Source organism: Camellia sinensis, chromosome 7, assembly GCF_055761805.1.
Source record: "Camellia sinensis isolate YWXY chromosome 7, ASM5576180v1, whole genome shotgun sequence".
Classification (NCBI taxonomy): domain Eukaryota; kingdom Viridiplantae; phylum Streptophyta; class Magnoliopsida; order Ericales; family Theaceae; genus Camellia; species Camellia sinensis.
In genome coordinates this window covers 149,469,139-149,493,978 of record NC_138967.1, presented here as the reverse complement: position 1 = coordinate 149,493,978, position 24,840 = coordinate 149,469,139, and the positions used below count along the sequence as shown (strand labels likewise).

Genomic DNA, 24,840 nt, shown 5'->3' with positions numbered 1-24,840 from the left:
GAAAAGGGTAAATAAAATGGTGAAGTTGGGTAGGGGGTGTTAAAGCAGAATTAAGTTGACCTATGTGTCCATGGTGTAAGACCTAAAACCCGCACGGTAGGTGTCAAGCCTTCTGGGTAATACCGGTAAAATTGTGACTTGTACAGTTACTCGTATGAACACTAACCCTGGAGATTTACCTATTTTATTTATTATCATTTTGGTTTTCGAACATGATGTTTTGGAAATGGTTTTAGCAACGTATTTGCTTTTGTTTAGCAATGTATTCACATTTGATTTAGCAATGTATTTGTTGGTTGGTATTGAGATACCTGGATTGGTTTTTGGAAAGGGATTTTATATCAAACAGATGTTTTGAACCTGGAAAATGTTTTGATTAAACGTAAGGTCTTGATAATTTGAAAGAAAGGATTTTGTTGAGAAGTGAAATGGATTTGAAAATGCATTTGGGCATATTGTATATATGTATTGCATCATGATCATTTATGCTGGTGGAGCATGTCTAGTTTTTATAATATTCTCTACTAGGCTTTGTGCTCACCCTACTTAGCTGAAAATGTTGCTCAGGTGTGCTTATGTGGATGCGGACTAAGACATTGAAGTTGTGTTTAGAACCGAGTAGGGTGATTCTTTTATTTGTAGGTCATGGGCCATTTATGGGCCATTTATGTTATTTATTGGCCGTGTGCCATTTTTATAAGGGTTGCACCCTCTGTATATGATGTAAGTCTTTGGGCGTTCAATTTAATTTATCACACAGAACATCTATTCGACTTAGATGTTTTATCTATGAATGTCTGAAATCGAATAAACGCATGTGTTGTATGACTATATCATATACATCTGCATGAGTATAGTATCTGTTGTTTATCATTGGGTAGTTTATTCACGTGGGTCGGACCTCGTGAAATCTGGAGCGTGACATAAGCTCCGACAAATCCTTATCAAAGAAGCCCCCCACCGATATGGGTAGGTTAATGTGGGGAGTAGAACAGCATTGCAAGATCGAAGATGACATACAAGGGGTCGAAGAACTAAAACCTGCTCGACTCCCGCCACGGGTTCTAAGAAAGGACAAGAAAAAGTCTTTTGATATCAAGACAGATAAATCAAACGCCATAGCTAAACAACCAAAAATCAGGAAGGAGGCTTTCCAAGCAATCGTCACCATTTTTACCGAGCCAATATAACGTTTGATAGTGAAAATCCAAAATGAGCCCTACTTCTCTTGGCCTCCCAAGATGATCGGTGATCCACCTCTTCAAAATCGTAGGTTACGGTGTTTCTACCACAAGGATTACGAACATCTTATGAAAGATTGCAAGGCATTGAAACAGTTTCTAGAAGAATTGGCACAAAACGGGCACCTACGATCTTATATCGATTCCTTACCTGATCAGAAAAGGAAAGGAAGGGACATAGGTGGTGATGCACAACCAACGGCGACTATCAACATGATATATTCAGTTCCTGCAAAAATGCAGGCAAGCCAAAAAAAGGAAGAAATAAGAATGCCGGTACCTCACAAGGAAGTAATGGCTTTATTAGGTGTCTTCACTAAAAAAATGTGTTCTTCCAAATTGAGGATCGCATTCTCTGACAAAGACCTGACATGGGTTCATCATCCCCACAATGATGTTCTAGTGATAACCCTGCAGATCGGGGAATCCATTGTTAAGAGAATATTGATAGATCAGGGGAGTTTTGCAGAAATTATGTACTATAGGCTCTTCAAGAAGCCTTACTGGCAGTTGATTTACTACTCTACAGTTTCAATTCAAGTCTGGTTTTCCTTTCGAATTTTTTTTTAACCTATAAAAGCCGGAGCAAAAGTCTAGCAAGTCGAATTCTAAGTAGTTAATGTGCAGTCCCAATACAACACCATAATAGAAAGGGCATGGCTACATCAAATGGGGGCCGTCCGATCCACTTTTCACTAAGTCATACACTTCCCAGAAGGAGATATCATAAGGACAATAAAAGGAGATCAGACAATAGCAAAAAGATGCATGGCAGTATCAACCGCAAGGCCAAGAGTACAAGAAGTTTAGGCATGTGAATCAAAAGAAGAGGAGATTAACCCCCAACCTAGCGACAAAAGCGTAAAAGAACTCAAAAAAATACAAATCGATCCTGCAGATGTGGAAAGATTCTTCCTTGTAGGAAAGAGTCTTACCATAGAAGAAAAGAGGCAATTGGTTGAATTTTTACTTCACTACAAGGATGTTTTTGCATGGACGCCATATGAAATGGAAGGAATCAATCCAAGGGTGATGTGCTACAAGCTCAACGTGAATCCAGATTCACAGCCGGTGATACAGAAAAGTAGAAGATCGACACCACAACACGTGGAAGCCGTAAAAGAGGAAGTTGCGAAATTGTTCGAAGCAGGAGCCATTCGCGAAGTCCAATACCCGAAGTAGTTGTCTAACAATGTTGGGAAGTGGAGAGTTTGTGTGGATTTCACCGATCTAAATAAGGCATGCCTCAATGACAGTTTTCCCTGCCCAAAATTGACCAGCTAGTAGATGTGACGTCCAAGCACAAGAGGATGAGTTTCCTAGACATACAGAGGATATGAACAGATAGCTATGCACTTAGAGGACTAGGAGAAGACGTTCTTCATTGCCCCCATCAAACTGTTCTGCTACAAGGTATTGTCATTCGGGTTGAAAAATACAGGGGCTATGTATCTACAGATGGTTACGAAAATGTTCAATAAACTGATCGATCAAAATGTTGAAGTTTACATTGATAATTTGGTGATCAAGTCAAGAGAGGTCAAGAATCATCCAGATGATCTCCAGAAAACATTTGGGGTATTTCAAAAATACAAGATGAAACTCAATGTGGCAAAATGTGCCTTTGGGGCTAGGTCTGGAAAGTTCCTCGAATACATCATTACTCACCCGAGGAATAGAAGCCAACCCCGATCAGATTCAAGCGTTGCTCAATTTAATTCCTCCCACTTCCGTAAAAGGAATCCAAATACTGATAGGAATGGGAGGGACACTTAACAGATTCATCAGTCGATCATTAGACCAATGCCAACTGTTCTTCTAGTTGATAAAAAAGAAATATCGGTTTGGTCAATCTCACGTGACAAGAATTGAAAGCCTACTTGGCCAAACCACCCCTGCTCACAAGCCCCAAAATTAGAGAAAAGTTGTACGTATACTTAGCTGTATCCGATCATGCTATAAGTTCAACACTCGTCAGGGCGTCTTCGAATAGGAAAACACGGGATTTTAGTCATGTTTGCATTTCTGTGGCGGGTTTTAAGGATAACTTTCACTATGACTTGTGTTCATATCATATTTCCTTCTTTTAGACAGTTTTGTCCACTGGTTCTTTTCTATGTCATATAACATGACTAAAGAGCAGAATAGGATGGATGATATGATGAAATTGCTTATATTTTCTTTTCCAGGTGCATTTGTTGGATGCTCGCTTGAAGGGAGTGTTGTCACCACTTGCACCCAAAAAAATTCCAAATTCTACGATAATTCATCCATCAGGGCATCGGATATTCTTCTTGGATTGTTGCCTCAGCCTCCTGCGGCTGCCATTCTCTATCATGCACTGTCAGATTTGTACTAGAAATTTGAAAGGTGATCGATCAACTGTAGATTCTATGTCAACCTTTTCCATTTATGGTGAATTTATGTCTATTCTTTGTTCATTATGGAGAAACAATCAGTTACACGAGTGGTTGGGTTGTACATCATAAGTTCCAAAAGAAGAAGTGAGTTCCAAACTATATGTACTGAGTTGCCAGTGATGGAAACTTACCTGATTGTGCATAATTTACATGCCAAACTATAGAAAATTCATTACTGGGAAGAAACGTTTATATATATATATATATTGAAATGATGATTTTCAACTGATTTGTATATGAATCATTTACTGGGGGAAACTCTCTCTCTCTCTCTCTCTCAACCTTGTGGAGCACGACCCCCTTTGAGAGGAACACCCCGTCTCACGAAGCTATGAGGCTATTTTGATGTGTTCCTTAAAGAGAATTGTCTCGCGTCGTAGGTATTTCTACCTAGTTCTGTGCCATAAGGTCAATGAAGTAACTTACTGGGTAACCAAGTTGGTGGTTATAACTATAACTATCCTAAGGTTGTAAAATTCCATATCGGGTAAGCTTTGATTGTCAAATAAGTTTTGACTTGCATGAAAGGTGTAACAATTTGGGCTCTCTCTCTCTCTCTCTCTCTCTCTCTCTCTCTCTGCATTTGTGGTTCATGTGATTTGCAGGGCAACCCAGGTACTCATAATGCTTGGGCACGCCGTAAGTTTTGGAAGCAATTGATCAAAACAATGAAAAATGAAGGATATGTGCAATATCAAACCTAAAAATATAGGAGTCATGGATAGTAGTAGTTTTGTTCTTTTTGATTTGTGAGTTAGCTAGCGTTTTCAAAGGCAAAGTTTTTTCAACTAGGTGAAAAATCTCACCTAAATAGGATTTTTCCAAAATATTTGTATCACTAGGCGACAAAATTAAAAAAGGGTTGTTATATATCACTGGATAGATTTTATTGTTTTTCTTATATTTTATAGATTCACATCACAGATGTTGCGTGCATGTGCACGCACATACACACATATATATGACCTATTATATTTAGAAAATAATGGAATGGTAGATTTACATGTACGGTGTCTGTTGAGCGGATCTACATAGAGATGAAAAGAAAAAAATACAAAATTTTCTAGTAACAAATATTTAAAAGAAAAAAATTAATATAGTTTTTTGATGCAAAAATCAGTTTAAAGGAAATTTAATTTGAAAGGCCTCGCACAAAACAGAGGAAATGCTATTCACGATAAAAAAATATCTCGAAAATAAAGTGCATGGTGTAAATTTAAAATTAGTGATGTAAATTATATTCAAAATATGTTCCACAAATATATATATTGATAATTTTTCTAAATGTAAGTATTGTTGCAAAGGAAAACGTAAACAGATCCTTTGAGTGCATTCGGATCTTGTGGTGATTGCTTGACCAACATGCAAACTTGCAAATTGCTCTCTCTCTGGTTTGCCGTACATATTTTTGCCAGGTTATTACATGGAGAATCTCTAAATCATTGAGAAGTATCCTTTTAATTCCTTAAACTACAAAAGTGTACAAATGGATTCTCTAAACTATTGAGAAATATCAATTTACCCTTCTAAAATTGACTTATTTCACTTTGATCTCTTCTGTTAATAGTCCAATTTGTATATTTTTATAATTTAGAGATATTTGTATGTTTTTATAGTTTAGAGGACAAATTGATATTTTTCAATAGTTTAAAAGATCTATTTATATATTTTTATAATTTAAGGAGTCAAAATAATACTTTTCAATAATTTAAGAAGTTTTTGTGTAAATATCCCTGCGTTTGCCACCAGAATGCCATGTGCAAGATCTCCAACACTTGCTCATAATGAGCAGAATTGAAGTATTCATCCAGCTCATAGGCCATTTGTGACCTCACAGTGTTTCTGTTCAATTTAATCATAGTTTTAATTTTATCAATTTTGTACGGGGAGCAAATATTCCGGCGTGCCCGTATTCCTTTCTTCCGAGCTCCGTCGATATCCGATCACCTGCGAGCAAATAACGGTGAGCTACCCGGCGGTGTGTGGCCGGAAACACCCTCCGACGGTCAAATTAGCACACACCTTAGGATGGATAGAGAGAAGGGAGAGAGTGTTTGGGTGTGAGTTTCTTACAGATATGTTCGTGTTGCGTATGGGGGGCGCAGACATGCTTTTATACCTTCTGAGCCCCATATCCACTCCCAGTCATCTCCTGACACGTGGCTCTGCTATCCCATCTGTCAGCATAAACCATGCCATTCACCACCTAACCTCAACTGCCTGACTTCACAGCTGGAGCTCGGCAGCCGAGCTGCTCTACCTCGGCCATGTCATGCTTCAAACCCATGCGCCTAGCCGGACAAACACATGAAGGACCGGGCTAGGCGGCATCTCGGCAAAGCCTAGCCCGGGCACCTCCTTTGGTTGGCCTTCTTGCCGGTCAATCAACTACCTCGGCTGACCGCGCCTTTCCGGGCGCCGGTCTCTCGGTCTGTCTGGTTTCGACCATCCTCGGACCGAGCATCCTGGTCTGACCGGTCACTTCCTGGCCGAGCGGTTTCTGTACGGTCCGGGGTGGCACACACACTCAGTCCAACTCTGCCCGGCCCAAGTTCTCTCAGCCCATTTCCGGGCGGATAGTTGATCAGCTCGGCCCCATACACCGTTGGGCCCTCAACCTGCTCGGCCGTCACCTCGGCCCAACTCCAGATCATAAATTACCCTCTCAATTGCCCCTTAATTCCGTCCGCGGAAGCGTGACTGGGATTACTCACTTCGACCGAGATGACGTTTCCCCGGTTCCCAAGATGCCGAAGCTTCACCGAGCTAATTTGCAATCCTTCCCCAGTCATGTTCCTCGGCTTTCAGCCTTTTCGTCGAAAGTAGCTCGGCTGGCTCTTCGTCTCTTCAACCCGTTGCATCAATCCTGACGTAGCCATAAATGGGGACACGTGGCGAGCTCCCATTGGTCATCGAGAAGCCAACCCGCCGTTCTTGTCAGATTTTGAATTTGGGCGGTCTCTTTCGCTTATGTATACTCGCCCCCCACCATTCCATTTCTTCCTACTGCTGCCTCCATTTGTGACGATTCTGAAGCTCAAGCTCGACTGCCATTCTTCGTGATTGTGGGATTAGGCCCTGCCCTTTTCTGGTAAGTCATCCCACCTTTATTCTGTTGCCATTTTCTTTTATTTTACACACATTAGGGTACAAAAACGTAGCATTTAGGGCAAAGGCCATAGAATCTGTCCCAAACCCCCCACTGTTCTTGGTGTTCTTCGTCTTCCTGAAGAACGCTGAAGAACTGGGGTGAACCGGGCTCTGGGCCTTCTTTTGATCCAAAAAACCAACCAAACCGGGCAAACAACATGTTTGTTTCAACCCCAGCGAAAACCGAGATAACAAAAGGACTTGGCCGTTCAACCGGGCTAACATCTGGTCCGCTTGGGCGACCGGGCTCCTTAGATAGACAACCGAGGTGGTTTGGCACCCTTAATGACCGAGCTAAAATCCAGCACCTTTCGCGCGACCGCGCTAACACTTAACACTTGCCATCCTTTTCCTGCAGAGTCCAAGGGGACCACTGTCATTCCTGAGGCTCTCAGGACCGGGCAACATCCAATACCCAGAGCCAAACCCCTCAGCCGGGATACACTAAGCCGGCCAAAAATGGGGAAATTCCGCTTCCTAGTGGATACTCCGGCTGCGCTGGCTACGTTCAGGGAGGAGTACGGCGTCCCTGCCGATGTCCACCTGCAGCTCGCAGAAAAGGAGACCACACCTTGGGGTAGGGAGGAGTGCCCCTTCACCGTGCTATCCATCGTTGAAGGGGGTCTTCGTTTCCCGCTCAACCCTCTTATAACCGAGTTCCTCCGCCGCACCGGGCTGGCACCCACACAGGTGTCCACCAACACTTATAGAATAATCAACGGCGTTCACGAATTGAACAATCGGCTAGGCATCAACTTAGGTCTAGCCGAGATACTGAGGCAATACACGATGGGCCATACCGGTGATGGCCTAGCTTACTATTTGAAAATAAGACCGGGCAAGGAAAAAATCATAACCGGCACCCCGGATAAAGACATGCACGACGACGATTTTTTCTGGGTGTCCGGCAACTACGAAACAGCCGAGGTACCGGGCTGGTTTATAAACAAAAGCTTCGGTTCTTCATGTAAGCCGCTCACCTTGCTCGGTTGGTCTAACTCTTTACTCTGCAACTAACCGGTTTTCCTGTTTCCTTTGCAGCAATCCAAGCCTTACAAGCCAACTACCAATTTCCAAACGTCGAGGCAATTCGGACCGTGCTTCGGTATCCCCACCGAGATTGCAACGACTTACTCGGCTACACCCCGACTTACAGATATTCTGCTCCGCGCCGGAGTAGAGTAACTGACTTCCTCAGAGCTCCTTCGCCACCTCCAGACCCTACCCTTCCGAACGTTCCTCTCATCCGCTTGACCGAGGAGCAAGAGATGGCCAAACGCAGCAGAATCAAGAATCTTCTCACCGCCACCTCCGCCGAGCTGCCGAGCGTTGTAACCCGGTCGCCAGCCGCCGGCCAATCCAGTAGCGCTGTGGTCGCCCTTGCCACTCCATCCGCCGGGCAATCCAGCCGAGAACCCTCTGCAAGGCGCGCCGGGAAGAGAGCTCGGGCAGACCCGTCCGCCGAGCTAGTCACCGAGCTTACCACCGAGCACCCAACAGACGCGCCCGCCCCAGTGCCGGCCTGGCGCCCACATTTGAAGCACCGGGGTCAAGATATCCCGGCAACGGCTTCGATCAAGGCTGACAAAGAGCATCTGCTCGCCTTCGATCTGTCCAAAGCCCTGCTACTACCGAGCGACGTGGTCGGCAGCGACCACGTTCCTGACACTCGGTTAGTCAAATCGTCAATGAAGTCTATGGCTAGGGTAAGTCGACGTTTTTCTGAAAATTTCACAAGTGTTTGCCCGGTTCCGTTTCTAATCAACTTTTCTTTTTGCAGGCCATTCAAAAACAACATCTGGTTTTGGAGCGCATCCACCGGCTCAGGCAGAAAGCCAACGACACGGCCAGCCAGGTCGAGAGCCTTCAAGCCGAGCTCGGCCGGGCTAAGGCTTCACTTGAGATGGCCAACACTGATAATAACAGGCTGCTCGGTCAACTGAATGCAGCCGAGAAAAAACAAAGCGAGCTCCAGACCGAGGTGGATACCTTGAAGAAGTCGGAGAAGAAAGCTTGCCGGGCTGCCAACAACACGGGTTTCAACGAGGCCGAGAAGAATTACAAGAAGCAAGTCTTTGCAACACAAGACATATACTTCAAGGCTGGCTGGAAATCCGCTTGCGAACAGCTCGGCCAGGGCTCTGACACCGACGTTTTTGCCAACCCTCCCAAAGCTTCACTACCGGTCTACCTCGTGCCATATGCCAACGATGTTTTCAGCGCTTTACAGGCTGAGGCCGAGGAGGGACTTGAAGATGGGGACGGGGAGACAGATTCTGAGGAAGAAGAGGCCGAGGTGCAAGAGCAGCCCGGCAATGAGGAGCCCGGTGCCCAAGATACCGGTCCAACCATTGACCTTGAGGCCGGCGAGGACGAATTCATACATCTATCCCCTCTAGTTTAATTTTTTTGTCTTTTGTATTTTTGCTTTCAACACTGCTGATGTAACCGGGCTTGGTCCCCACCTTTTGTAATGAATTTCTTATCAATGAAAATTCAAATTTTTGCAATTGTATGCACGGTTGTAATCAGTTCTGTCTTCAGCAAAACATCTCGGTATAACTCATCGTTTGAACACTTTGTCGACCGGAATACATAACACGGTCTAAGCACTTCAGCAGAACAAGACAAATTCATGAACCGAAATAGCCACTTCGGCTGTAACAAAGTCAAACAAATCAACTCTTCCAACCGGAGTACCTCATCTCGGTTGGGAATCCTATGTTGGACAAGACACCAACTCTTCCAACCGGAGTACATCATCTCGGTTGGGAATCCAAAGTTGGACAAGACACCAACTCTTCCAACCGGAGTACATCATCTCGGTTGGGAATCCAAAGTTGGGCAAGACACCAACTCTTCCAACCGGAGTACATCATCTCGGTTGGGAATCCTAAGTTGGGCAAGACACCAACTCTTCCAACCGGAGTACATCATCTCGGTTGGGAATCCTAAGTTGGGCAAGACACCAACTCTTCCATCCGGAGTACATCATCTCGGTTGGGGAACCCTAAGTTGGGCAAGACACCAACTCTTCCAACCGGAGTACATCATCTCGGTTGGGAATCCTAAGTTGGGCAAGACACCAACTCTTCCATCCGGAGTACATCATCTCGGTTGGGGAACCCTAAGTTGGGCAAGACACCAACTCTTCCAACCGGAGTACATCATCTCGGTTGGGAATCCAAAGTTGGACAAGACACCAACTCTTCTAACCGGAGTACATCATCTCGGTTGGGAATCCAAAGTTGGGCAAGGCACCAACTCTTCCAACCGGAGTACATCATCTCGGTCCGTAACATTAAAACAATAATCCAAGTGCTAAAGAAAAATTACTTCTATAATTTGAAAAAAAGAATTACATTCTGCTTTGCAAGCCAAAAAATTTCTTTACAAAAAGAGGAAAGTAAAAGCTTAAAAATAATACAATTTCAAGTTGGCCGCATTCCATGGCCGGGGTATGGCTCTTCCCTCTAGATCCTCCAAGTGGTAAGCCCCCTTGCCAGCCAGACCAGTGATCTTGTAGGGTCCTTCCCAATTTGCCCCTAGTTTGCCTTCTCCTGGCACCAGGGTGTTGCCCATAATCTTCCTCAAAACCCAATCTCCAACTTTGAACGGTCTGGGGTGCACTGTCTTGTTATACTTCTTGGAGAGCTCTTGTTGGTAGGCGGCCACATGGATGAGGGCTTTCTCCCGGCGCTCTTCCGCTAGGTCGAGCTCCAAGGCAATAGCCTCGGCATTTAGCTCGGGCTCGAAACTTTCGCTTCTAAGGGTGGGCATTCCAACTTCCAAAGGTATGACTGCCTCCATGCCATAAGCCAAAGCAAATGGAGTTTCCCCGGTCGAACGTCGCGGGGTTGTTCGGTATGCCCAAAGGACGCTAGGTAATTCTTCAGCCCATTTGCCCTTAGCCTTTTCCAGCCGTTTCTTCAACCCATCCAGTATAGTCTTGTTCGATGCTTTGGCTTGACCATTGGACTGCGGGTAGGCCGGGGTGGAGTTGTAGAATTCGATCTTCAAATCTTCACAAAATCCTCTGAATAGGCGACCGTCAAACTGGGTGCCGTTGTCAGAGATCAAAATCTTGGGGACGCCAAACCGCGTGACCACGTTCTGCCAGACAAATCGCTTCACGTCTTTCTCTTTGATGGTTGCCAAGGGCACAGCTTCAACCCACTTTGTGAAGTAATCTGTGGCCGCGATGAAGAATTTTCGGTTGCCCGGTGCTGTTGGCAGTGGTCCCACTATATCTAGCCCCCACATGGCGAAAGGCCAAGGACTGGTGAGGGGAAGAAGTTCCCTGGCAGGCTGGTGGATCTGATGGGCGAATTTCTGGCATTTTTCGCACTTGCGGACATATTTTTGCGCGTCGGCCTGCATGCACGGCCACCAGTATCCCTGCGAAATAGCTCGGTAGGCCAAGGACCTGCCCCCTATGTGGCTGCCACAAATGCCTTCATGAATTTCAAACAAGAAGGCCTCCACACTATTCGGGTGCACGCACTTGAGGTAAGGACCGGTGAAGGACTTCTTATACAACGCGCCTGATGGAGAGAGCCAAAACCGCTCTAACTTCACCCGGATTTTGTGTGCTTCTTTCTTGTCTGTTGGAAGAGTCCGGTCTCTGAGGAACAAGATCAAGGGGTCCATCCAGGAAGGACCTAACTCGGCGCAGAGTACATCCGTCTGCCCGGCGTTTTCAATGCTCGGCCGCGGAAGAAAGTCAATTAACAGGGGGTTTGGAGACGTACTATCTACCATGGAAGCGAGGCCGGCGAGTTCATCAGCTCGGCTGTTTTCTTCCCGGCCAATCCGTTGGACTCTGATTGCCTCAAACTGCTTGATATGGTCCCTGACCAGAGCTTGGTACTTCGCCATCCTATCGTCCTTCGCTTCATAAATCCCCGAAACTTGGTTAACCACAAGCTGGGAACCACTGTATACCAGGAGCTCGGCAGCCTTCATTTGAATTGCACTCTTGAGCCCGGCGAGAAGCGCCTCGTACTCAGCCTCGTTGTTAGACGCCGGGAAGCCAAGTGTGATAGAATGCTCAATGGTTAGGCCGTCCGGGGATATAAGAACAATACCTAGGCCGGCACCATGGCGGTTGGACGCTCCATCAACAAAAAGCTTCCACATGTCCCCCACAAAAAGCTTCCAGCAGTCAGATGGGTCCTGAGAGTTGCGAAGGGCAATGGGATCACAACTGCTCGGCTGTGCGGTGTCAAGTTTGTTGCTGACCGGTTCAAATTCAGTGCCCCTTGGTGATTCGACACCGGACTCAGCAAGTTGGTCTGTAATGCTCAAGTCCGTAGGCGAATCATCAGGTTGCGGTGTGAAGCCGGCCGCAGGTTCTGAGCTGTCTGGAACCATTCCTTCCCCCCTTGATGATTCGGCACCAGACTCAGCAAGTTGGATCCGAATGCCCAAGTCCGTAGGCGAATCATCAAATTCTGAGGTGTGTGGAACCATTCCTTCCCCCCTTGGTGATGCGGTACTGGACAGAGTGGATGGGTTGGTGATACACAACTCCGTCATCGCATCGCCGGGTGGTATGACCGTGCAAACTGAGGGAACTTTGATGGTGCACACTAACTCCGCGGCGCTTCCTTCTTCAACTGGTTGTTCCTCGGTTGGCATTGCGTGCGTCTCATCATCTGCCTCGGCAATGTCGACCGGGCATACCGGATGAGTGCCGGGTGAGAACTCGGCAACAAAATCGGCCAAGGTTTGGGCTTTGATTGCGGTGCGCGGCTGGAACTTCACATCGAACTGTCCTAACTCGACTGCCCATTTTAAAATTCGGCCTGAAAAGTCTGCGCGTTCAAACAAGGCCTTGAGGGGAAACTTGGTCAGTACGACGATGGTATGGGCGTGAGAATAATGTGCCAATTTCCTCAAAGCCATCATCAGTGCCAACGCAAACTTTTCCAGCGGCAAGTACCTCGTCTCAGCCGGCAGCAAGGTCTTACTTACGTAAAAAATTGGGAGGTGCTTGATTCCTTCAACCCGGACTAACACCGCACTTACTGCGTGCTGGGAGACGGCAAGGTAAAGGTAGAGTTCCTCACCTGGCTCTGGTGTAACCAACAGCGGCGGAGAAGACAAATAATCCTTGAGCTCGGCTAAAGCTCGGTCGCACTCGTCATCCCATGAGAACTTTGACTTCAATGCTTGAAAGAAAGGGCGGCAGCGATCTGATGACCGGCTTATAAATCGATTAAGCGCGGCGGCCATCCCGGCCAGATGCTGCACGTCCTTAGCCGAGCTGGGCTGCTTCAATTCTTGCACGGCTCTGATCTGAGTAGGGTCTGCTTCGATGCCTCGGTTCGTGACTAAGAATCCCAAAAATTTCCCAGATCCCACGCCAAAGGCACACTTCGAGGCGTTCAAGCGCAGCTTGTGCTTCTTCAGAATGGCGAACATCTCGGCTAAGTCGGACAAATGGTTTGCCTCATGTCGGCTCTTTACCACCATATCATCGATGTAAGCCTCCATTGTCCGGCCGAGCAAAGGAGCAAACATTTTGGTCACCATCCTCTGAAAGGTTGCCCCGGCGTTTTTCAAGCCAAAGGGCATAACTCGATAGCAGAAGAGTCCCCTTGGAGTCGTGAAAGAGGTGATCTCTTGGTCAGGCCCATGCATGGCAATCTGGTGATAGCCGCGGTACGCATCCAAGAAACTGAGCCGATTGTGTCCAGCCGTCAAATCCACTAGCTGGTCAATGCGCGGCAAAGGGAAGCTGTCTTTTGGACAAGCTCGGTTGACTGTCTTGTAGTCGACACAAACTCGCCACTTTCCATTCTTCTTAGGCACCACTACCGTGTTGGAAATCCACCGAGGGTAGTGCACTTCCTGTATTGCTCGTGCCTCAAGCAAGTTCTTTACCTCCTCTGCTACTACCTCGGCGTGATGCAGCGCCGATCTCCTTGTTCGCTGGATGACTGGCTTTGCTCCAGGGAAGACATTGAGGTGATGGCAGATAAAGCTTGGGTCAAGGCCAGGCATGTCGTAGGGCGACCATGCAAAGACTTCGATATTCGCCATCAAAAACTCAATCATCTCGGTTCTCTCCATGGCCGAGAGACTTGAACCGAGCAAGAAGAATCTGTCCGGCTGCTCGGCATCAATCCGCACCTCAACCAATTCTTCAACAGCCTTGTCTTCGGCTTTGGTGCCAACATCATCCAAGACACTCCGGTCCTCCGGTCCCTCGATCATTTGAACGAATCCTTTGGCAGCTCGGCTCCCGTTGACCGCCACGAAGCATTGCTTGGACATGACCTGATCACCCCAAATCTCCTCGATTGCCCCCATAGCCGAGGGGAATCTCATCACCTGGTGGTAGGTCGATGCTACGGCTTGCATGGCGTGAAGCCATCCTCTTCCAAGGATAAGGTTGTACGTTGAAGGCACTTGTAGCACCCAAAACTCCACTTGCTTGACCACAGATCCCGCTTTGACCGGCAGGATAATCTTTCCCAATGGCCACTCCGGCTGCGAGTTAAATCCAACCAGTGGCGATGTGGCCGGAGCCAAGTCTGTCTCACGGAGTTTGAGCTGTTTGAACGCATCATAATACATGATCTCGACCGAGCTTCCCTGATCGATCAAGATCCGTCTAACATCAAATTCTTTGACGCGTAGTGTTACTACAAGAGCATCGTTGTGCGGCGTCTGGATACGCTCTAAATCCCTTGAGGTGAAACTAATCACGTCTTTCTCTTCTGTCTTCCCCCTTTTGATGGCAGGCTGTACTGACAAAACTTCCCTCATATGCTTTGCCTTCTTGATCATGCCCCGGAGTTCGCAAACACGCTCCGGTTCCACGATGCCGTGGATGACATTAATAACGCCTTGTGGTGGTGCATCTCGGTCATCCTGTCCCCTGGGATCGACCGGAGCCTGATTCGGTTTCACGCCGCCATCAATGTATAGGTCCAGATGCCCGGCCGCAACCAGTTCTTCCAAGTGTTGTCGTAAAGGCAAACAATCCTCAGTCCGGTGGCCCCTCTCCCGGTGAAACGTACAACGATACCGCAGATTGTAGCCCTTTTGTCCATCGCCCAACTTAGCAGGAAACCGGACATACTCCTCGTCTCGGATTTCACTAAGTATGCGATAGATTGGAATCTTGAAGACCGTGGTTATGCCAGTCCTCGCCATCATTCTTCTGTTTGCGTCCTCAACGTCATCTCGGGGGTAATAATCCCGGTCATTCCGACGTCCTCTACCCCGGTTTTTACGATTTGAACCTCGGTCTGATTCCTCTGCTCGGTCATTTGAGCGGCTGGACTCTTGCCCAACTGCGTGCACTTTGCCTGCTGTCTTCTTGTCTGTTCCGACCGGAGTGGCCTTCACGGTGGAAGCTGACGCATCATCCTCTACTCGGATGTGCTCATTGATGCGCTGCATGAGCTGGCCCATGGAGGTCGGCTGGTGCATGGTAAGCGAGTCCCGCAGTCTATGTCCGACCGGGAGACCACGCTTATATTGCGTGATTGCAAGGTTGACCGGGCAATCCAGGATCTCGTTGAAGGTTTCCCAATACCTTGAATTGTATGCCTTCAGTGTGTCGCACGGTTCCATCTTGACACTCAGCAAGTGATCGACTTCCTTTGGTGTTTTTGTGTTGGTTTTGAAGCGCGTAACAAACGCTTTGGCCAACTGATGCCACCGTTGTATGCTCCCTTCCGGCAACCTCTCAAACCACTTTAAGCCCAGCTCACCTAAACTGGACGGGAAGATTAGGCACATAAGTTCGTCATTTCGCCTATGTCCGGCCATGACCTGTCGGAAGTGGCTCACATGCATATAAGGATCAGTTTTGCCGTCGTAGAGCGTGAACTTAGGCTGGTGGAAGCCTGCCGGAAGCGGCGTTGTTTCTATTTCCAGGGAAAAAGGGGTGGCACTCAGCCTGGCCAGGTCTGTATCTTCAAATATTGGCATTGCTTGGCGGGGTGGAGGCATTCCGACCTCCTCGCTGGCGTGAACCCCGTAGGAGAGCCGTTGGAAAGCTGGTATTCTCTGGGCTTCGCGCCGGCGAGCCCGCTCCCTTAACACTGCCCGTAGGTCCTCTGACTGAGCAGAATAAGAGTACCTCGACGTCGTCGCCGGACGTGAGGGTTTGTAGGTGCTGTCTTGCGCGCTAGACTTTTCTGCATGCACGTCGGAATCACCAACCTGGTAACTCCTGGTGATGGAAATTGACTGAGTACGTCGCTGACTCTGATCGCCTGACCGGCGGGATGGGGTGCGCTCACTGTGGTCTCCCACTCCAGCTACACCTTTCCCTTTGACATGCCGCTTAAGATCCTCCATCTCCGCCGCCATCCGCCTGATGACAGCGTCTTGGTCCCTTAACTTGTTTTCCAGTCGCCTGGCGTGCGAGTCTCTCCTCCGCCGGTGACCGTCTGGACTCCGTGAATGACCATGACTCCTTCCGCGCTTATCCCGCGCGTCTCCTGACTGTCCTCCAGTGGGCGTCCCCAAGTCAGCCATTGGATGGACGACAGGAGGTCCCTCTCTCCTTCGGGTATACTCCGGGGTGGCTCCGTCGATGGCGGACAACGGAAACTCGTCGTTGTTCGCCATGGACGGCGATCAGACGAGCCTGGAAGACAAGGTTTTGTCTGAAAAATTCCCACAGACGGCGCCAATTGTACGGGGAGCAAATATTCCGGCGTGCCCGTATTCCTTTCTTCCAAGCTCCGTCGATATCCGATCACCTGCGAGCAAATAACGGTGAGCTACCCAGCGGTGTGTGGCCGGAAACACCCTCCGACGGTCAAATTAGCACACACCTTAGGATGGATAGAGAGAAGGGAGAGAGTGTTTGGGTGTGAGTTTCTTACAGATATGTTCGTGTTGCGTATGGGGGGCGCAGACATGCTTTTATACCTTCTGAGCCCCATATCCACTCCCAGTCATCTCCTGACACGTGGCTCTGCTATCCCATCTGTCAGCATAAACCATGCCATTCACCACCTAACCTCAACTGCCTGACTTCACAGCTGGAGCTCGGCAGCCGAGCTGCTCTACCTTGGCCATGTCATGCTTCAAACCCATGCGCCTAGCCGGACAAACACATGAAGGACCGGGCTAGGCGGCATCTCGGCAAAGCCTAGCCCGGGCACCTCCTTTGGTTGGCCTTCTTGCCGGTCAATCAACTACCTCGGCTGACCGCGCCTTTCCGGGCGCCGGTCTCTCGGTCTGTCTGGTTTCGACCATCCTCGGACCGAGCATCCTGGTCTGACCGGTCACTTCCTGGCCGAGCGGTTTCTGTACGGTCCGGGGTGGCACACACACTCAGTCCAACTCTGCCCGGCCCAAGTTCTCTCAGCCCATTTCCGGGCGGATAGTTGATCAGCTCGGCCCCATACACCGTTGGGCCCTCAACCTGCTCGGCCGTCACCTCGGCCCAACTCCAGATCATAAATTACCCTCTCAAATTTTATCTTTAAAATTTTTATATTATATTAATTTAATTCAATTGATAACATTTTAAAAAATTAGAATGAAATCAAAAGGTAAATAGTGTATTCACTCCCCTTGGATTGATGAAAAGGTTGACGCCTAATTTGAAACAATTAATTCATTTTCAAAGTGATCACTTTGCCATTGATTTCAGTCCAATTGTTAAGGGACATTATTAAATAGAATAAATTGACACAAAACGAAAAATTAAAGAACAAAATTGATATAATAAAAATTAATGAACTAATTTACGAGAACACGGTATGATTTTCCCCTTAAAAATTTAACAATCTAATCGATTTCTTTTTTATTCTTTTCAATAACCTAGGGAGATGAAATGAACATCAATTACATCATGGTAGATTTTACTATCACACATTTTTAAAAAGTACATCATAGCTACATTGCATTGTAATTTACATCATTTTGGACATAATCATAGACCCAATAAGATGAAAGACCAGAACCAAAATCATCAAAATGATGGACCCAACTACATTGTATATACAAACTCTTATGTTCTCAGTATTTATTTACCCAATACTTCGGGGATGAACAAGCTAGAATAATATCATTGGGGATTTAGAAAGAAAAAAGATGGGTAAAAAAAGAAACCAATTATGATCTTCAATCATGAAATTTAACTTTAGTACCCAATACTTCGGATTTTATTGTATGCATTGACAACACTATACATTTTAAATGGATAAAATGGCCATTCATATATAATAAAGAAATAAGTTGACATATACATCTCGAAAGCTCTACTCAATTGTTGAATGCCAAATTTGATCATCACGCTTCATAGATGTAATGTAACTCACAACAATCTTTCGCATCGTTCTCAGCATGAGTTATTAACAATGTAGACATTATCACACTTCATCTCCCTGATTTGTGCATCAGAATATTGATAGTACTGTGAGAATGAAAGCAAATCAGTCTACTAGTCTATAAACCAACAAACCTATCAAGGAACAAAGTAGTCTGAACAATAAGGGGGATTTGGTGATAGCCCCCTCACTATCTAATTTGTCTTTCAAAAGGACAAGAATTATATAAGTACTTTCAAAATCCCCTGATATTTTAAAACTTATTTCTTTTACTATATTACCCTCATATCTATCAGCTCTTCTATTAAGTCATCTTCACTATGTATTTCAGAGTAAAATTTTACTTTGATACAGAATAAAATTTTACTTTAGTTTCAGAGTAAAATTTTACTTTCATACAGAGTAAAATTTTACTTTAGTTTTAGAGTGTAAAATTTTACTTTCATACAGAGTAAAATTTTATTTTCATACAGAGTAAAATTTTACTTGATACAGAGTAAAATTTTACTTTAGTTTCAGAGTGTAAAATTTTACTTTGATACAGAGTAAAATTTTACTTTGATACAGAGTAAAATTTTACTTTAGTTTCAGAGTGTAAAATTTTACTTTCATACAGAGTAAAATTTTACTCTGGTTCTGTCAAATGAAAAAAACAGAGCAAAATGAAATTAGATCAAAAACAACAAAAATAAATAAAAAAAAAACAAACAAACAAAAACAAAATAAATTAATCAACAAATCAACATATCTAATTGAGAAGAAACACTTCTAAAACTCCATCAACAATCACAAATCTCAATGAAAATAATACATGTGTTCAACAACACTCATACACACAAATATATATATATATATATACATATATTCTACTGTTCCTCATCCACATCCTTCCCAACCTCCTGTTCAACTTCTTTCAATCTCGAAGCTTCAGCCTTTGCATTCAACATCGCAAGCATCTCATCAACAACCTCATCATGTTTCTTCTCCGCTTCCAATTGAGCCATCTCCACCACACTCCGAATCTCCCCCATCTGCTCCGAAACCCTAGCTTTCAAATCTCCAAAGAGCTTATTCAGATCTTGAGACAAAGAGCTTATTCCTTAGGTGCAAACAACGAAGCCATTGATTGAGGATGAACTTTTGCTATTTTGATCTTCTTATTGTTTCTATGGAGGCATTTGCTACCAGATCTGGTCACTCCGACCAGATCTCCTTTGAAACCCTAGCCATGGAGTCATCATCTATGTATATGCAATAGTTGTATCAGACGAAGCTTGAGAGATTGAGATTGTGATTAGGGAAGATTTAATTGAGGGTATAATAGTCTGATAAAATATTTAAACAATAAATTTTGTCCTTTATATAAGACTTTATAATTATGAGGGGGTTTTAAAAGTATAATTTTTTTCTTAATCTTTTTAACAATAAAAGGAAGATAAGGGGGGTTTATAGCCAAATTTCCCGAACAATAATCCAGATTTAAAGCACCTGAAAGACCACTTTATATATGGAACCGTCAAAAAAAATGCACTGTTCCAGTCAACCGGTGGGACGACCGGTTAGCCCAAATTTTCCTGCCTTGGACAAAGTTTTCAAAAGTGAGTGAAATTAATTTTTGAAACCGTAAACAAACACCATGTGCAAATCAAAGCCTAGAACTAACGTTCCGAAGCTCTACCAAATAGAGCCTAAGAAAATGGCAGTCACCAATTAAAATATTGTGAAGAAAACACCAGAAGAGAAAATGTCTTTTAACATATGCCACCAACTCATGGAATCTGAGAAGCTTTCATTGTGAACCACATTCAACAATAATGCCAGACAAGCTACTTCCCGTGGCTACTCTGGAGCCAAATAAATGACTATAACATCTCTCCCTAGCATTAATTTCCAAACCAAAACAGAGTAGCCAAATAAATGACTATAACATCTCTCCCTAGCATTAATTTCCAAACCAAAACAAACCAAACTAAGCCTTGTGCCGCAATCAAGAGCTGCAGCTATTCTCCCTCTTACTCCTTTTCTCTCTCCCTCTGTTCTCTTGTTCTTTTCCATCTTCTCTTGTTATACATCTTGGTGAGTTTCCTACTTCCTCTACATTGCTCACCCCCTTCCATTCTATCCCTTGATCATTGTTTTCCCACTTACAATCTTCTTGTCTAATCATTCTTGTCCCATCTCTCTAATCGTGTTTCCTATTGTTTACATCCGATCACTGTATGATTTTGCAATAGAAGCCTGAATAATTTCAACTATAATCTTAGATTTAGTGTTGCTTCGAGTTATGGCAATTTTTCTTCTCTTTAATTTTGCGGTTGTTACATGTCAATTGTTATGTTGCTTGAAGTAAATTGTGACATTTTAAAAACATTAGAATTAAGTTTATTGCATGTCTTAGAAATTTTCAGCATGTTCTCTGTTTTATTGACCATTGTTCATTGTCAATTCCTTGTGAGTGAATGAAGATTTAACTATCTATTTAAGCCAGATTTACTGATATTTCATTCTCCAAAGAAAAAGCCAGAACTATTTATAGAACATAGGTTGCATCACTTTCATATCCAAAGACAGAATCTAACATATCTTCTTCAGTAAAGCATGTTATGATCAGCTAGACTAAGACTTCTGCATAAAGGGACACAACACAACGAATCAACTTCGTGGAATTTATTTTGAACAACTATTTTCAAACAGAATCCCTACTTCTATCTTTAAACAAAATTAATCAGACCACACATCAGCCCATAAAAGATTCTTTCACATATATGTTTATAAAGTCAAGGTTTAAAACCAACATTATATTTAGGGCTGTTAAATGAACCAAGCTACTCAAGTTTGACTCGTGTTTGGCTCATTAAAAGCTTGTTTGAGATCGACTTATTATGTAAACAAACCAAACTTAAACACAATTTTAAGCTTGTTAAGTTTTCAAACCAATCTTGAATAACCTATTACTTGGTTCGATAAGCTTATATATACTATAAAAATCCAAGCTATTCAAGCTCAACTCGAGTTTGGCTCGCTAAAATCCCGTTTGAGATCGGCTCCTTATGTAAATAAACCAAACTTGAACATAAGTTTAAGCTCGTATGATTATTAAACCAAGTTTAAAACAACTTACTACTCCTACTCGGCTCGTTTTCAGCCCTATTTTTAATTGTTCACATTAATATTTGAAAGCTTAATGCTAGAAAACAATCATCACCATTCAAACAAAAGTAGATAAACTATTACATTAATGTAATGGGCAACATACAACAACTATAGATATAAAGAAAAAAGTGATGTCAAAGAATTGTTCTTACTTTACAATTTCTTGGTTATCCTTGCCAAACTTCTCTGCAGCATACCTAATAAAAAATACGGCCATAACTGTTCTCGAAACAAGTAATATCAAACTTGTTAGTGGGCAAGAAATTAGAATTAACAAAGTAGCCTTCTTTGTACAAATGCTTCACAAATAGAGCCAATTCGAGTGAAAGCTCTTTGTACACCATTTGATCCTCCATCCCCAAAGACTCCACAACCCTAGATTTCTCACTATCATCACCTCCTTTATTCGCAAACAATGCGTACAAGCTCTTAGAACTAGACTCATCATTCTCAATCTTCTGTTTCTTCAAATTCTCTACTTTTACTTTCTCACTGCTATTCTCTTTCAACCTCCTCACCTCTTCCTCCAAAATTTTCAATCTCTTCTTCAATTCATTGGTTTCGGGTTCGTTCTCGGCTTCAATGGGTTCGATTTTTTGGGATAATCCAACGGCTTCCTTGAACAGAACGTGCAAGGGCTTCTTTGTCCGCTGATTGCTGATCGATTCGGATTTGAATTGTGCGGAAAGCGAAATGGGTCTGTGGAAGAATTGGGTTGTAGGGTTTTTGAAGTATTGGGAAGGAGGAGGGTTTTGGGGTTTAGGAGTGTGTGGAAATGGTGAGAACGGAGGGTTCTGAGAAAAACCATTTGTGGGTAATCTGCGAGTGGGTATGGTTGGTTAGGTGTGGGTGGTTTGGAGTTCAATATGGTGAGAGGGAAGTAGAAGAGGTAGCCATTGAAGCTTAGAGAGAAGAGGGGTGGGAACTTGGAGGAGCAAGGGTTTGTCGAGCTGGGGTTTGGCACTTATGGGTTAATGACACAATTAGTATTGTAGTATGTGAGAAGTTTCACTTTAGTCCTTTTTAGTTTTAATTTGAATGTCATATTTTTAATTTTGTTACAATATGATGTCTCTATTATACACTGTTTAACATTTTTAACGAAAAAATATTGCGTGGGGACTTTATAGTTTTTTTTTTTTTTTAATTCTTCTTTGATCCATTTAATTTTGCACGTGGTCTTTTTCCTATTCAGAAGTCTAACCGAAAGTGACGGAGGGTTTATATTGAAACAAAATTAAAAATATAAGGTTCTAATTGTTCAAATTGAAATTGCAACACTTACTTTACAGTGACTTTGATTTTAGAGTATCTCCAAGACTTTTATTTTTTTGCCATCGAATTTGAGTACAAATTTGGATTAAAAGTTTTATCTAATAGCAAACGTTCCAACGCTAAATTTTAAATTTTCATCAAATAACCGGTCGATTGGGAGGATGTCCGGTCGGTCATCCAACCTGGTATAAATTTTCTTCAAATTTTTTCTAATCCAGTAGTACACCGGATTGACCGATTGGTCATCATCCGATTGTCCCCTAACGGTCACTTGCGAGATTTAATAAAAATTTAAACGCTCCTTGATGAAAAAAGTAGGACTCCCTACATTTGATTTTAGTGAAACGGTTGAAACACTATTTTTAATAAATTTTCATCAAATTTAAATTTAAATAAAAGATTTAAGTCTAGGTTGGAAATGATCTTAACAAGATTAAATAGAGTAAAACTAATGCAAATTGTGTAAAAACACAAAAATAAATAACATCAAATATACATTTCGTGTAAAATAAATGACAGTATCAATTTATTTATTTATATAACTAACAAACTATTGATGAAAATATGTTAAGTATTATGTGAATTAAAATTTTACAGAAACTCAATACAAATATGTCAATTGTATAACTTATTTTATTTTTCCCAAACCTTAAGGTAAGTCTATGTAAATTACCCTTCTTAAATTATTATTTGACCCATACTTTTTATTATATTTTTCAATTTGCTCCTGAAATTTCGTATATGTCCATAAAAAGGCCTTTCAATTTAACACCCCATAAAAGTTTATTTATTGTCTAAGCCCTTTAATATATATGTATATATACACAAACATATAGTATTTATTAATTTTTTTTTTATATTCACAACTTCACTCATTTCTCTCTAGTTATATATCTATATCCATCTATCTATCTATCTATATCTATATATACAAGCAAATGTAGTGGAAGCTCATAGACTCTCAATTATTTAATCCTAATTTCGAATAATTTTGAGAGAAAAAAAAATGAGGTGGCACTTCTTCTTCTCTCACCCTGTTTTTTCTAGCCAAAATAAAGGAGAGAAAAAAATTCACATGAAATATATAAGAAAAAATATATATATTTATCACTTTAGATAAATTAAAAATTTTAAAACTCTCTTATCACCTCTTTCCGTTATCTCAATTAAAGTACCCTCCTTTCACATGACTTCCTCTCTGACATGTCTCTTTTCCCTCCTTATATATAGTTACATTTTTTTTTTTTTCAATCTCACACAACTTCTCACAAAAAATAAAAATATATGACCTCCGTGATGTCTTCCAAAAAACTTACCCTTATTTGTCACCATCACCTCCGTGGTCATTTCATAAGTTAGATTGGTACTACTTAGATGGTCATTCCGTAAGAAAGTTAGAGATTGGCATATATGATACAACAGAGATTCCCATTGCTTTGTTTTTATTTATTTTTAAGCCCCTTTTCATGTCACACCCCGAAATAATTCAACATGAACTACCCACATTAATAAACATTCACTAAACAATGACAATGATCCTTCCATCTTCACATATTTAATAAATGAGTTTAATACAAAAGTTTCACATGCGGTATACATTCAACGAGTAAAAGAACACATGAATCTATAGCATGTGAAGCATCTAGTCTCAAAATAATAAAATGCCCTTAAGGGCTTACATCTTCCAAGGCAATAGCCCGGTTACACAAAATGGTCTCTTGGACCCATACACGTTTAGCCCTTGGCTTTACAAAATTCACAACAAAAATAAGAGAGTTATTACTCTTCACAAAAATATCCACGTCCTCAGTTCGGCGGAATCACCACGTCTTTACCTATACCAAAGTCTCATAGGGGTGAGCATAAAGCCTAGTAGAGAATTCTCACAAAGTATATACAGTTATGCAATTCTCAATGTAAATGCAAACACCAATGCCATACAATGCCCTTTTTAAAGAAAATTTCATTTCATGCTCTTCTCAAAGATTTCCATTTTTCAATAAAGGCTTGCAACCTCAACACATTTCAAAACTTCCAATTTTAAATCAACAGGGGCGGTAAATACGACACCGGTAATTCCTAGGCTGGTGTCTACAAGTAGTCTCTATAAATACTACCCAGTTGTCATTTTTACCAGTATTAATCGGAGGCTCGACACCTATCCGCGCGGTTTTCTGGTCTTTCATCATGGACACTCAGGCCAACTTATCAAGATTAACTATACCCCCTATCTAGACTTACCACGTATTTACCTCATGCCACATTTCCATAGTTCTTATTACGACAACATTT

The 24,840-nt window shown here is 43.3% G+C and overlaps 1 long non-coding RNA gene across 1 annotated transcript; it reads right to left on the bottom strand.

Annotated features, from left to right (window-relative positions):
• Positions 1-17,896: 17,896 nt before the first annotated feature.
• Positions 17,897-22,230, bottom strand: LOC114269169 (uncharacterized). Its single transcript, XR_014336182.1, has 2 exons — positions 21,426-22,230; positions 17,897-18,206 (listed from the first exon to the last, which is right to left on the bottom strand). It is a non-coding gene; the product is annotated as an uncharacterized LOC114269169 (long non-coding RNA).
• Positions 22,231-24,840: the final 2,610 nt, after the last annotated feature.